The sequence below is a fragment of the Aquarana catesbeiana genome, linkage group LG04, assembly GCF_042186555.1.
Source record: "Aquarana catesbeiana isolate 2022-GZ linkage group LG04, ASM4218655v1, whole genome shotgun sequence".
Taxonomy (NCBI): domain Eukaryota; kingdom Metazoa; phylum Chordata; class Amphibia; order Anura; family Ranidae; genus Aquarana; species Aquarana catesbeiana.
In genome coordinates this window covers 511971832-511986221 of record NC_133327.1, presented here as the reverse complement: position 1 = coordinate 511986221, position 14390 = coordinate 511971832, and the positions used below count along the sequence as shown (strand labels likewise).

Below are 14390 nucleotides of genomic sequence, written 5' to 3'. Positions count from 1 at the left end.
AGGACCTCTTTAATGTATTGGTGTTGAATTGTTTATTCCTACTATTTTGTCAATAAACCATAGCTAACGTTGAAAAAAAGTGCTTCTCTATTTATACTCCCTCCTGTTGCTGTTTTATTTATTTATTTTTTCAATGTAAAGCTGATCTCAAAGATCTTGTTGTACTCAATTGAGGGTTAATTGAAAGCTATTTGTGTAGTGTGCATTGGTTGGTTGCTAAAAGGCAAATGTGTATCAAGTCCCTGTTGTGTTAAATGGGTTGGGATTTTTGGGTCTGCTCCCAGTAGCTAAATACGAATAAAGGATCTAAAGGTGTGGTGTACCCCATATTTTAGTAATGTATTGGGTTATGTTTTTACAGAATGTTAATATTGGTGGGCATTTTCAGAAACTGAGATAAAACTGCCCATTTTCCCACATCTGGGACAGAAGTTCTGAGTTTGAATCTGGTCACCCTAGTTGGAATGGAATTGGAATGTGGAAGGTTTTGTACTGTATTCCTCTGCATGGCTCATTAGTAATGACCCTGTGGGGGTAGTAAGATATCCAGTTAGTAACTAATTTGTCAACAATGTTTTTATTTGAGAATTCCCATGGCCATATCTTTACATTTAATTGTAGTTGGTATGTTGTAGAGCTACATTTAAAAGAATTCATATACTTTGTAAAATGTACTTGATTACTATCAGTTAAAGTGGATGTAAACCCAATTTCATCCTTTCTAAACTACTGCCATAGGGGTTATCTATAAGGTTATACATGCCTCCTGGATGTATATTTACCTGTCAAATGTCTCCCCTCTGTCTGTTATGAGAGCCGAAAAACTGCATATTCTGTGGGTGGGTCTGTTTGGAGCTCGGTGGGTGGAGTCGTGATGTCAGTAGACTCCCCGCCCACCTCTACTCTCCCCTTATCAACATGCATTTTTCTCCTGCGTATTTCTTACACTGAACTTTTGCTATGATCTCTAACATCCAGTGAAAAGACAGGAAAGTAACCACATGACTTCAGCATGCCAAATTATGCTGAGGTGTGGAACATCCAATCCTGGCAGAGCAGCAGAAGAAAGGAGTCGGAGGGGATTAAAAAATAATGCATGTGTCTTAGGCTAGTGCACGAAATATGTAAATCACCTTTCACTCACAGCAAGGGGGAGTATTTGACAAAGTTTTTCTCTGTCAAGATTTATCTCACTGAACAATAAGAGGATTGCTCAGAGATGGATTAACTCTTTGTGGCAAGACTGGGCTCAAATGATAGGAAATCTTATACTCTATATTATGACTCTCTATCTCTCTATCTCTCTATCTCTCTATCTCTCTATCTCTCTATCTATCTCTCTCTATCTATTCTATATTAAAAAAAAAAAAAAAAAAAAATTTCAGGTTTACATCCACTTTAAGTCCATCTAGGTGCAGGCCACCTTATGGACTTGACCTATCTCTTTAGTTTACGTTTTTACTGAATGCCGGGAGTACAGCTATTCTTATACTTTTGCTGTTCCAATTGTATTACAATAAACTTTGGACACTTATGTAAAATCTGCATAAAAATAAAATACAATGATTTTCGAATATAAACACATTTTATTTTTTAGTCCTGGCAATTTTGATACATGACTTGACAGCTTTACCAGTCATTTCTTGTTTGGACAGTGTTGCCAAATTTGTTGACACCGAAGTTTAATTTCTCAAAGTGTGCAAATACAGAATAGTATTTTCGGTCATTCAGCCAAGTCAGCGCTGAATTAGGGTGATAAGGCACCCATCGGTTTGCTAAACACATGCTTTCAACATATTTTATTCACAATAGAAAATAGAAACCTTTAAAAATGTACCGTTTTTTTAAAGCGTGTGTTTTTTTTTTTTTTTTTTGTCATAAGGATCTTCCTCCTCGGGTCCCCTGCTAGCGCTCCTGGCTTCCTATGCAGCCACTTGTGCTTGCTCGCGCCTGAGCCCTGCTCTTTGTGTTCATAAGACACACAACGTGGCTCGGCCCTACCCACCTCATTTGGCAACGAATTAGGTTAATTAACACGTCAGTAACATGATTTGAGTATAAAAAAAGCATCTTAGAGAATCAGTGTTTCAGAAGTAAAGATGGGCAGAGGTTCACTAATCTGTGAAAAGAGTCTAAAAAATTGTGGAACAATTTGGGGATAATGTTCTTCAGCATACAGTTGCGAACACTTGATCATCTCCAGTACATAATAGCAAAAGATTCTGAGAATCTGGAGAAATCTCTGTGCGCAAAGGACAAGGCCAAAACGCAATATTTGATGCCTGTGTTCTTCGGGCCGTCAGACAGCACTGCATTAAAAACTAGCATGATTTTGTGATGGACATCAGTGCATGAGCTCAGGAGGACTTCCAAAAATCACTTTCTGTGAACACAGCACGCCATGCCATAAATAGAAATGTTCTAATAGGGGAATGGCGCTGTTCACAGATAATGGAAAAATCAAAAAACGCAAAGCACAACCCACCAGAACATGGGGAAAAAAGAAAATATGAATAAAAAGAAAATATGAATAAAAAAATATATAAATTATGAAAAATAATAAACAATTGTGCGGTGTGCACCAAAGTATGTGAAAGCATTAAACTAAAATCCTATAAATTAATCCCTTAAGTTAATAACATAAGGTGTGAATATGCAAGTCACTACCATAAGTGAAAAAATGCAAAATCATACATAGTACAAGATGGATAAAAGTGACATAAAAAGTGGTAACAACATTAAAATTCCCACTCACATGCCGAATATCATAAACAATACATAAAATAAATGTAAGTGAGCCAAATAAACATCTGTGATCTTCCTGAATTGAATAATAAAAAAATGTAAATAAAAATGTGAAAGTGTAAAAATGTATATTAAGGCTGAATTAATCAAAAAATTAGAATAATAAATAAGTGCAATCAAACAAGTATAAAAATAAAAATAAATTAATGTATGTGATGCAATCAAAAACGTCCAATATAAATTGTCCAATGAAGGTATATCAGACAGGTATGTGATCCCCAACGAATTTCAGTGTTAGTGTGTCCGTGTCTGGCAGGCCCCCTCTTGTGCCCTCACTCACCAGAAAGCCCAACCCCTGCAGGGGTGAAGGGCATGAATCAATCCTGTGGCCGGAATACTGGAGTCCCGGGATCCCCCTCTCAGGTTCAGTGAGCCCCTTCCCACTGGATCCACGTTGTTCTTTACATAAGTATCCACCAGAACAAAATATGTGTGGAGAAACAAGGAATCCTCATAGTGTAAGTCCGTTTAAAATTAAGAGTTTATTGTTCAAAAGATGATTATTAAGTTTAAAAACGGGAGCTGACAGTGCTGTCCTAGCAAAACAAAAGCGGATGGTGTCTAGGTAGCGAGGTGACGGCGTGCGTTCCACCAGCCTGGCTGCTTTTTTTTTTTCGGCAGCCAGGCTGGTGGAACGCACGCCGTCACCTCGCTACCTAGACACCATCCGCTTTTGTTTTGCTAGGAGAGCACTGTCAGCTCCCGTTTTTAAACTTAATAATCATCTTTTGAACAATAAACTCTTAATTTTAAACGGACTTACACTATGAGGATTCCTTGTTTCTCCACACATATTTTGTTCTGGTGGATACTTATGTAAAGAACAACGTGGATCCAGTGGGAAGGGGCTCACTGAACCTGAGAGGGGGATCCCGGGACTCCAGTATTCCGGCCACAGGATTGATTTATGCCCTTCACCCCTGCAGGGGTTGGGCTTTCTGGTGAGTGAGGGCACAAGAAGGGGCCTGCCAGACACGGACACACTAACACTGAAATTCGTTGGGGATCACATACCTGTCTGATATACCTTCATTGGACAATTTATATTGGACGTTTTTGATTGCATCACATACATTAATTTATTTTTATTTTTATACTTGTTTGATTGCACTTATTTATTAATTATTCTCATTTTTTGATTAATTCACCCTTAATATACATTTTTACACTTTCACATTTTTATTTACATTTTTTTATTATTCAATTCAGGAAGATCACAGATGTTTATTTGGCTCACTTACATTTATTTTATGTATTGTTTATGCTATTGGGCATGTGAGTGGGAATTTTAATGTTGTTACCACTTTTTATGTCACGTACTATGTATGATTTTGCATTTTTTCACTTATGGTAGTGACTTGCATATTCACACCTTATGTTATTAACTTAAGGGATTAATTTATAGGATTTTAGTTTAATTCTTTCACATACTTTGGTGCACACCGCACATTTATTGTTTATTATTTTTCATAATTTATGTATTTTTTTTATTCATATTTTCTTTTTATTCATATTTTCTTTTTTCCCATGTTCTGGTGGGTTGTGCTTTGCGTTTTTTGATTTTTCCATTATCTGTGAACAGCGCCATTCCCCTATTAGAACATTTTGGTTATGTGGATTTCACTTCGGTGTTTCCATTTTGCTTGGGGGGCTGCAGTTCCTTGTTATTATTGATCCTAAGCGCGGAATATTTGATTTCTATCATGCCATAAATAGGCAAGGTAAAGCTCTATCATGCAAAGAAGCAGCCATATCTGTACATGTTCGAGAAACGTTGTGGTCTTCTCTGGGCCAAAGCTCATTTAAAATAGTCAGTTGCCGAGTGGAAAACTGTTCTGTAGTCAGACAAATCAAATTTTGACAATTTATTTTGGCAACCATGTCCTCCAGACTAAAGGAGAGGGACTTTCCAGCTTGTTATCAAGTTCAAAAGCCTAAATCTCTGATAGTATGGGGGCGCATTAGTGTGTATGGGATGGACCGCTTGCACATCTGGAAAGGCACCATAAATGCTGAAAGATATATCCAGGTTTTAGAGCTGCAAATTCTCCCATTTCAGGGAAGGCCTTGCATATATTTTTTTTTTTTTTTTTTGTCACGCCTACATGACCATTTACATTTTTAAGGATTTTACGGTGTGTAAAAAGAGATCACACAAATAATTGAAAGCATATATAAAACATTGAATGATGATATAGATATATCTATAGATATAGAGATATAGATATAGATATATATATATAGAGATATCTCTCTCTCTCTCTCTCTCTCTCTCTCTCTCTCTCTCTCTCTCTCTCTCTCTCTCTCTCTCTCTATATCTATATCTATATCTATATCTATATCTATATCTATATATATATATATATATATATATATATATATACAGAAGTACAAATGCAATAATATCAAAAGAATATATAAATAGACTTAGCTGCAGGTAGACTTTAGATGCTCTTCAAAAAGTCTCCGCACATTTTTCAACAATTTGGCAGACTATCACGTTCTCGACGTTCTGTTGGAGGACTAGTTGGTTCCAATTTGGGCTGTGGTACAGGCTAGTATATGGGTAAATGACCACGTTGTTCAGACAGTGGTTTCACCTTTTTAAGGGGAGTAGTGGGCTTGATCGGCCTGCAATAATGGGACAACCTTTCTCTCCCAAAACTCTAGCAACTGGTCTTGTCAGTTATCAAAGGTTTACAGATAGACAGTGTTAGAAGAGTGGATGCTACACCGTGGTAAAATGACCCTGTCCCAACTTTTTTGAGGTATGGTTGCTGCCATCAATTCCAAAATGACCTTATATTTTTTTTAAACATTTGATATATTTTTTATTTTCTATTGTGTATAAAATATGGGCTTGTCAGATTTGCAAATCATTGTATTCTGTTTTTTTTAGTTTTTAAACAGCGTCCCAACTTTTTGGGACTTGGGTACAATATACATTTAACAACTTGCCTACCAGGCACTTACACCCCCTTCCTGCCCAAGCCATTTTTCAGCTTTCAGTGCTGTCACACTTTGAATGACAATTGCGCGGTCGTGCTACACTGTACCCAAACAATTTTTTTAATCATTTTCTTCACACAAATAGAGCTTTCTTTTGGTGGTATTTAATCACTGCTGGATTTTTTATTTTTTACAAAAAAAGACCAAAAATTTTGAAATTTTTTTTTCCACTTTTTTCTGTCAGTAAATTTTGTAACCAAGTAACTTTTCGCCTTCACTGATGTGCGCTGATGAGGCGGCACTGATAGGTGGCACTGGTGGGCATTGGGTGGCACTGATGGGCGGCACTGATTGCCAGCACTGACTGGCATCGCTAAAGGGCACTGATTGCTGCAACTGGTGGGCAGTGGTGGGCACTGATTGCTGCCACTGGTGGGCACTGTATGGTGACACTATTTTTCACTATTGTAATCAGGGCACCGATGATCATTGCCCTGATTACCTTCCTACCTGTCCCCATGCATGGACATGCCCCTGATCCGGCTCTCCTCGCCACACACTCTGTGAGGCGAGGAGCACCTATTGCCGGCAATCCGCCGTTATATGACTGGGTCCCAGAACAAGAGCCGCACCGCCCCGCCGTCATTTGATAGTGGGCAGGCGGCAACCAGTTTAATAAAGCTCCTTGAGTGTAGGATTTACTTTTTTTGCTGACCGCCCACAGTAAATGTGCGTCATTACTTTGTCATTAAATACCAGTTGTATGGAAGCAGCTAGCTGCCATAACCTCGGTATTTACTGTGGGCCATTCTCTACTAGATGAAAGTGGTCCCAGTGGTGATTTCGCCACGGAATCATTTTTGTAGGTGACGGAAAAGGTGACCCAAATTCCCACTCTCTACTCACTTCACGGTTGTTTCCAAGCTTACTGGAGCAATCGATAAACCCAGAAATGATCTGGTTTGGCCAATGGCTAGGCAGGAGGTTGAGTGAGGGCAAAATGGCCCCCACTCAGCTCGGCTCTTCCTCTGCCCTCTCTGGCAGATGGGATATTTTTTTCTTAACCTCCCTGACGGTAATCCCGAGTGTGGCTCTGGGTTAAATTTCAGTCCCATTAGCGGTAACCCTGAGCCACATTCAGGATTACATTGCAGGATCCTGGTGCGGCGTTACTTACCTTGTCCCCAGGATCCTGCGATGTCCCCCGCTGTGTCTGCGGGCTCTGTCTCCTCCGAAGCCTCTCCGTGCCAGGCTCCGTTCCCTGCGAGCCTCGCAACGCACGGGGGCGGAGCCTGGCGGCAAATTAAAAAAAATGTACAAACCATAACACATACAGTACTGTAATCTTACAGATTACAGTACTGTATGAAATTATTTCACATCCCTTTTGTCCCCAGTGCTTGCAGTTTTATGATATATATATATATATATATATATATATATATATATATATATATATATATACATATATATATATATATACATATATATATATACATACATATATATATATATATATATATATATATATATATATATATATATATATATATATATATATATATATATATATATATATACATATATACATATATATACATATATATATATATACATATATATATACTGTTCTTTCTGCCTGGAAACTTGAGATTGTCTATAGCAACCAAAAAGTGTCCCTTTATGTCAAAAGTGGCTTTAGACCAGCTAGAAAACAGCGATAGTAAATTAGAACACTTGCAGGATTGAGCGATAGTGAATCGTGGGGACATTTATTTTATTATTATATTATTTTTTAAAATGATTTATATTTATTTATTATATTATAATTTGTTTTTGTGTTTCAAACTTCATCATACCCGGGATATCTACTAGACTCTTGTTTGGACAGATTTAAGTGTGTTATTGTTAAGAATTACAGGCCTACAATATAAAACGCCAAATTTCCATGCAAAATAATTGTACTGCTTTCAGCACCTAAAATCTGAAATAATCATACCGCCAGGGAGGTTAACCGCTTGCCGACCAGCCGCCGTCGTTATAAAAAAAAATTGGGGAAATTATAGCAAAACGTACAAAATGTTGTTTTTTCAAAATTGACGCTTTTTTTTTGTTTATAGCGCAAAGATAAAAACTGCAGAGATGATCAAATACCACCAAAAGAAAGCTGTTTGTGGGAGAAAAGGACGTAAATTTTGTTTGGGTACAGCGTCGCACGACCTTGCAATTGTCAGTTAAAGCGACGCAGTGCCGTATCACAAAAAATGGCCTGGTCATTGAGCAGCCAGATTTTTTGGGGTTTTTTTTTTTTTTTTTTTTTTTTTTTTTAAGCTTTTAAAGGTAAATGAGAGATCTGGGGTGTTTTTGATGTAACATCGTTCACATTTTACAAAACAATTTGGGCTACTTTAGTAGTGGTGTGGTGCTTTTTTAAATTCTATCTATCTATCTATATTATACACACGATATAGATCGTATTTATCGGCGTATAACACGCACCCCAAGTTTAGGAGGGAATTGTAGGGAAAAAAACTTTTTAAGGAAAAAAAAAAACCTACATTTAAATGCCCATCAATGCAGCCTTGTCCAGTGTCATCTGCAGCCTTGTCCAGTGTCACTGCACACTTTTTCAATTTTTAAATATGGCGCTTTCGGCTCCCCTCGTAGTGATGTGGGCGGAGCCGAGCACCGCCGACATTCATACATAGCCGAGTATACTCTGAGCTAGCCGAGTACAGTCGGCTATGTATCCATGTCGGCGGCGCTCGGCTCTGCCCACATCGCTACGCGAGAAACCGAAAGCAGCCGACATTCATACATAGCCGAGTGTACTTGGCTAGGTTCGGCTAGCCCCGCTCCGCTCAGTCACTATCAATCCTGTGTTATGTCCATCATAGGGCGGGACTGGGCGTGACTGTGAGCGGAGCTAGCCGAACCTAGCCGAGTACACTCGGCTATGTATGTATGTCGGCGGCACTCGCTCCTCCGCTCACAGTCAGCGGGGGATCGGCGTATAACACGCACCCACGATTTTCCCCGATTTTAAGGGGAAAAAAGTGTGTGTTATACGACGATAGGTAGATAATATATATTTATTTATTATTCAAAGGTATCTTTGGATAAAAACCTAAAAAAAAGTGGTGCATAATTAACTTAAAGCCACACGCGGCCCTCCGCTGCTGCTAAATCTCTGGGCCCTCAGTGCCTGTGATTAATTCACGGGCATCCGGCCCGTGGATAAGTGGTTGTCTGTTTAATGTCATCTGCAAAAGTGTTTGTCTTTTATAATAAAATTGCAGCTGTATGCCTCATTGCGCTCAGCTGATTCTCAGCCTCTCTCCTCCTCCCCTCCTGACTGATGTCATTCTCGGCCCCGCCTGCTGCAATTGTTAAACGAGGAGAAAAGAGGCGGGGGGAGGTCACGTGAGTGCCAACTGACGCTCCTAAAGAGGTATATAGCTGCAATTTTATTATAAAACAGACACTTTTACAGATGAGATTATTAAACGCTGGGCAAGCATTTTCTTGTATCCTCCGTCCACAGCCACCTCTGTATCCCCCCCCCCCCCCTCCACAGCCACCACTGTTTCTACCCCCCCCTCCACAGCCACCACTGTATTCCCCGCCTCACCCCTGTCCACAGCCACCACTGTATTCCCCCCCCCCCCCGTCCACAGCCACCACTGTATTCCCCCCCCCCCGTCCACAGCCACCACTGTATTCCCCCCCCCCGTCCACAGCCACCACTTTATTCCCCCCCCCCGTCCACAGCCACCACAGTATTCCCCCCCCCCCGTCCACAGCCACCACCGTATCCCCCCCCCCATCCACAGTCACCACTGTATTCCCTCCCCCCATCCACAGTCACCACTGTATTCCCGCCCCTGTCCACAGTCACCACTGTATCCCCCCCCCGTCCACAGCCACCACTGTATTCCCCCCCCCGTCCACAGCCACCACTGTATTCCCCCCCCCCGTCCACAGCCACCACTGTATTCCCCCCCCCCCTGGTCCACAGCCACCACTGTATTCCCCCCCCTGGTCCACAGCCACCACTGTATTCCCCCCCCTGGTCCACAGCCACCACTGTATTCCCCCCCCTGGTCCACAGCCACCACTGTATTCCCCCCCCTGGTCCACAGCCACCACTGTATTCCCCCCCCTGGTCCACAGCCACCACTGTATTCCCCCCCTGGTCCACAGCCACCACTGTATTCCCCCCCTGGTCCACAGCCACCACTGTATTCCCCCCCCTGGTCCACAGCCACCACTGTATTCCCCCCCCTGGTCCACAGCCACCACTGTATTCCCCCCCCGGTCCACAGCCACCACTGTATTCCCCCCCCCCCCCGGTCCACAGCCACCACTGTATCCCCCCCCCCCTGGTCCACAGCCACCACTGTATTCCCCCCCCCCCCGGTCCACAGCCACCACTGTATTCCCCCCCCCGGTCCACAGCCACCACTGTATTCCCCCCCCCCCCCCCCCGGTCCACAGCCACCACTGTATTTCCCCCCCCCGGTCCACAGCCACCACTGTATTCCCCCCCCCCGTCCACAGCCACCACTGTATTCCCCCCCCTGGTCCACAGCCACCACTGTATTCCCCCCCCTGGTCCACAGCCACCACTGTATTCCCCCCCCTGGTCCACAGCCACCACTGTATTCCCCCCCCTGGTCCACAGCCACCACTGTATTCCCCCCCCTGGTCCACAGCCACCACTGTATTCCCCCCCTGGTCCACAGCCACCACTGTATTCCCCCCCTGGTCCACAGCCACCACTGTATTCCCCCCCTGGTCCACAGCCACCACTGTATTCCCCCCCCTGGTCCACAGCCACCACTGTATTCCCCCCCCTGGTCCACAGCCACCACTGTATTCCCCCCCGGTCCACAGCCACCACTGTATTCCCCCCCCCCGGTCCACAGCCACCACTGTATTCCCCCCCCCCCGGTCCACAGCCACCACTGTATTCCCCCCCCCCCGGTCCACAGCCACCACTGTATCCCCCCCGGTCCACAGCCACCACTGTATCCCCCCCCGGTCCACAGCCACCACTGTATCCCCCTGGTCCACAGCCACCACTGTATCCCCCCCGGTCCACAGCCACCACTGTATCCCCCCCCCGGTCCACAGCCACCACTGTATCCCCCCCCCCCGGTCCACAGCCACCACTGTATCCCCCCCCCCGGTCCACAGCCACCACTGTATCCCCCCCCCGGTCCACAGCCACCACTGTATCCCCCCCCCGGTCCACAGCCACCACTGTATCCCCTCCCCCGTCCACAGCCACCACTGTATCCCCCCCTAGTCCACAGCCACCACTGTATCCCCCCCCTGGTCCACAGCCACCACTGTATCCCCCCCCTGGTCCACAGCCACCACTGTACCCCCCCCGGTCCACAGCCACCACTCTATCCCCCCGGTCCACAGCCACCACTGTATCCCCCCCCGGTCCACAGCCACCACTGTATCCCCCCCTGGTCCACAGCCACCACTGTATCCCCCCCTGGTCCACAGCCACCACTGTATCCCCCCCCCCCCGGTCCACAGCCACCACTGTATTCCCCCCCCCCGGTCCACAGCCACCACTGTATCCCCCCCCCCGGTCCACAGCCACCACTGTATCCCCCCCCCCGGTCCACAGCCACCACTGTATCCCCCCCCCGGTCCACAGCCACCACTGTATCCCCCCCCCGTCCACAGCCACCACTGTATCCCCCCCCCGGTCCACAGCCACCACTGTATCCCCCCCCCCGGTCCACAGCCACCACTGTATCCCCCCCCGGTCCACAGCCACCACTGTATCCCCCCCCGGACCACAGCCACCACTGTATCCCCCCCCGGTCCACAGCCACCACTGTATCCCCCCCCCGGTCCACAGCCACCACTGTATCCCCCCCCGGTCCACAGCCACCACTGTATCCCCCCCGGTCCACAGCCACCACTGTATCCCCCCCCCCCCGGTCCACAGCCACCACTGTATCCCCCCCCCCGGTCCACAGCCACCACTGTATTTCCCCCCCCCCCCCCCCCGGTCCACAGTCACCACTGTATCCCCCCCCCGGTCCACAGTCACCACTGTATCCCCCCCCGGTCCACAGCCACCACTGTATTCCCCCCCCCCGGTCCACAGCCACCACTGTCTCCCCCCCCCCCCCCCTTCTAGTGGATTAGTGGTGCACCTTCAAGTCAGGTAAATCTATACTGTTATTACTATGTTAGGATTATTATTATTCATTTATTAGGTGAATGCGGCCCTTAAGTGGAAAAAGGTTGCTGATCCCCTACTGTAAACTATGCCCAGTTTTCTATTTGCACAGCATCGTTTTCTTTCTTTGTGAAGTTCCTGCACAGCGCAGCCATCTCCAGTGTGGGCATCAGAAGCCGCAGTGTCCTCCTTCCTGGATTTTGTGCATCTTGGCTACCCAGCATGCATCTGCCTATCTTGCGCATGTGCAGTGCGGTGCAGTCTTGGTCAGCTTGACATGGCAAGGCTCCAGTAGCATTTACCATTGGCTTTTATGTGAAATCTTGGTCAACTTGATATGGCACTGGAGCAGTGCCATGTCAAGCTGACTAAGATTTCCCATAGATGTCAGTGTTAAATGTTACGGGAGCAGTGCCACATCAAACTGACTAAGATCTCCCAGGAGCCAATGCAAAGCCAGAAATGACGTTCAGCGCCGCGGCCCCTAAAGGAGGAAGTGAAATTAGATATAGGCATAAATCAGGTAAAATCAACAGAAAAAAAAATCAACAAAACCAACTGTGCAGTTGGTTTTGCACAGAGTGGCGCCGATCCTTCTCTTCTGGGATCCCTCAGAATCGCTCCGGGCTCCTCCTTCTTGAGTTCCCCGTTGGAGAGCCGCTCTCCCTCGGGTCACTCGTATAGGCGGGCTCCCATTCCCTGCTGCTGCATTGATTGACAGACAGCATGACTCGGCCCTGCGTCATTGGATTTCATTGACAGTAGCGGGAGCCAATGGCTGCGCTGCTGTTAGTCTGTCCAATCAGGACCTGAGACACCGGCTGGTGTGCTCGCTCCCGTCGCTAGAAAGATCGGGTTCAGGTAGGTAAAAAAGGGGCTGTTGCATCACAGGAGGTTTTTCAACCCCTTTAAGGATGCACATTAGTGCTGTATGGTGTAAAGTGAAAAATGTGGGTGGTACTCCGCTTTAATATGTAAAGTTAAAAGAGAAGAATGTTTTTTTTTTTTTTTTTTTTTTTTTTAAGATTCATATTTACCGATGCTGCATCTGTTCCCCGCCGCCTCTGCACTGAGAACCGAGCCACCGAACACCGCTGATGGCTCAGTTCTCTCACCTCGAGCGGAGAGCTGCTGCCTGTCAGCAGCCCCACTCCTGCTCTGCTCCTCCATGCTCATTGGACCACTGAGCTGTGGAGGGACGGGGAGTGGCTATCTCAGCGGCTTGCTTAGAGGCCGGGACTGCCATCAGTCCGGGCAGCTGGCGGATCCAGACTTCCTAAGTCGGGATGATGCGCTGCCTGGACTGATTCCAGTGATGTCAGCGGAGAGCGGATTCCAGTGACTTCAGCGGAGAGCAGACTTCAGACTGCTCTCCGCGGAAAACGGGGTCACAGGAGTGCAAAACGAATTACACTTCTGTGACCCATTAAAAGCTCAGACTGGACTTCTCCTTTTAAAAAAAAAAAAAAAAAGACAATTCATTCTCGTGTATCTACATGCAGTGGTAAATAACTATATGGTTAGTGAACAAAATATCTAATCCACTCTCATAATAGGAGAGGGATATTTATCTCTATCTATACATACATACATACTATTAGAGGTTGAATCCGGTACATATCATCAGACTCCGAGATAAAAATGTTGTATTTAAAGCAAACACATTAAAAGACTTAAGACTTTCAGACAGGATTGTAATATAATAATATGCATGACAGACTCTTGCCTTAGGCAGGTAGATTGATACAAGCTACCTGTGCCTGCTGTCAGTAGCAGCAGCAGCATGCTTTTTGTATTGCTTGTCACGATGGGGGCTTAGGCTCGGTTCACACAGGGGCAACACGACTCTGGCCGCGACTTTGTGAGGCGACCTGGACACGACCTGAGGGCGAAACCACAGCGCGACTTGGGGCGACTTACAAGGCGACTTCAAGTCGCCTCCAGGACAGGCGACTTTCCAGTGGCCAATCAAACTACAATCCGCTCTGGGGGAGGGAGGGGTTTGCTTGAAAAAAACATCTTATCTTCCTGTGAAGTCGCTTCAGTATAGATCACGATCCGACTTGTAGGCGACTTACATTGAAATCAATGGGTACAAGTCGCCTACAAGTCGCCTTGAAGTAGTACAGGGACCTTTTCTGAAGTCGGAGCGACTTCAGTAGCGTACATATAGACGGCTCTCATTCACTTACATGGACTTTCAGATGTCAAGCGACTTGGGGCGACTCGAGGTCTGACAAGTCGGATCCCAAGTCGCGGTAGTGTGAACCGGCACTTAAACAAAAATTGTCCTTTTTTATAGTACAAAAATAGCAGATAATCACTAATAAAGGGGGTTAACTTATACTGTGGAATGGTGAAAGTAATAAGCTATATAATTATAAATATACCCAGAGGTGTAGGATATACAGTATATGGTATTTTA

At 45.4% G+C, this 14390-nt stretch overlaps 1 protein-coding gene across 5 annotated transcripts in view; it reads left to right on the top strand.

Moving 5' to 3' along the window:
* The window catches only part of BIRC6 (baculoviral IAP repeat containing 6), a 709573-nt gene that overhangs the window by 143439 nt on the left and 551744 nt on the right, over positions 1–14390 (top strand). The gene's annotated exons all lie outside the window — the stretch shown is intronic.